This window comes from Penaeus monodon, chromosome 22, assembly GCF_015228065.2.
Source record: "Penaeus monodon isolate SGIC_2016 chromosome 22, NSTDA_Pmon_1, whole genome shotgun sequence".
Lineage (NCBI taxonomy): Eukaryota > Metazoa > Arthropoda > Malacostraca > Decapoda > Penaeidae > Penaeus > Penaeus monodon.
Genome location: NC_051407.1, coordinates 2,745,326 through 2,745,884, shown reverse-complemented (window position 1 = coordinate 2,745,884; position 559 = coordinate 2,745,326).

Below are 559 nucleotides of genomic sequence, written 5' to 3'. Positions count from 1 at the left end.
ACCTCATTTTAACTCGGTTTCTCTGTCAACAAAAACACGGATTTGCTGTCATCATCCCCCGCGAAGACGTGGCGAGCCTGTTGGTTTTTATGTTGGCCGCAATGACAATCTCCTACATATGTCGGCCGAGAGAAAGAAAGAGAAAAAAAAACCCGAGTCCGCGTGGCATTCGTAATTTCGCGAAAAATAATGCAGCGAAACGCGATAACAGGGAGTAATAACAATGGCCATAAAAGCTTACAGAAGCCATTACGCGTCCGTCTCGAATCCACCCGCGCACCCGAAAAGGAAACGCATTCGGATCGAACCGTCACACAATTATCGTTTCTCTTCATTGGATCCTTTATCATTTTTTCCACAAAAATAGAAGCACCCATCTGTCCAGGACCCTATTATCGCCTTATCTTTGTGACAGTTTAATTTTATCTCGATCACGCCTTATCTTAGAACAGGTGAACTACATCAGGCAGACGAAGATGATATTACATTGGAATACAGTAACCAAGGCAATGGCTTTGCTCTCTTTTTTATAAAGGAATTTAACTGATTACAGAAGTCG